Source organism: Haemaphysalis longicornis, unplaced genomic scaffold (assembly GCF_048455015.1).
Source record: "Haemaphysalis longicornis isolate Haplotype H1 unplaced genomic scaffold, Haemaphysalis longicornis Haplotype H1 scaffold_59, whole genome shotgun sequence".
Lineage (NCBI taxonomy): Eukaryota > Metazoa > Arthropoda > Arachnida > Ixodida > Ixodidae > Haemaphysalis > Haemaphysalis longicornis.
This window is the reverse complement of record NW_027526403.1, coordinates 76,785-77,315: the sequence shown is the minus strand read 5'-3', so window position 1 is coordinate 77,315 and position 531 is coordinate 76,785. Positions and strand designations below refer to the sequence as shown.

The following is a 531-nucleotide window of genomic DNA, read 5'->3' as shown; positions in this document are numbered from 1 at the left end:
CCTCATTTCCCATTCTGATTCGCAACATGCATAGCGAGGGTCTCTGTTCTGGCAGTCTTGTTGCCATAGGAAGCTTAAGAGGGTTCAACGATGGTCGACCACTCTTGACATGTCATAGACACTCGAGTCACGACACGGGGGGTAAAAAAAAGGTCCCCTCCACCCCGTGTAGTCGGAGTGGCGCTGGCTACCACCCCAAGCACAGGAAACAACAATACCTAAACATAAATACCCCAGAAAGTGAAAGGGAAAATCGCCCCGCCGGTAGCGTAGTGTTTAGCGCACCAGTCCGGGATTCTGGAGGTCGTGGGTTCGGATCCCACCTGGCGGGCATTTTTTCTCCACTTTCTTTCTTTTTTTCCAAATTTTTTATCTGTTTCAATGACCCACCACAACCTCCCTTTTGCTTTCCGAGGTTTTCTTGACTGCAAACTGTTATTGCTGTCTTATTTTCAACGAGCCCCTCATTTCTCATTCATTATATATATATATATATATATAGCAGGGAAGGAATTCTTGGCTACTGTTTAA

General features: G+C 46.1%; 1 non-coding gene across 1 annotated transcript; it reads left to right on the top strand.

The window, feature by feature from the left end:
* Positions 1-258: 258 nt before the first annotated feature.
* Positions 259-331, top strand: Trnap-ggg (transfer RNA proline (anticodon GGG)). Its single transcript has one exon. It is a non-coding gene; the product is annotated as a tRNA-Pro (tRNA).
* The last annotated feature ends 200 nt before the right edge of the window (positions 332-531 follow it).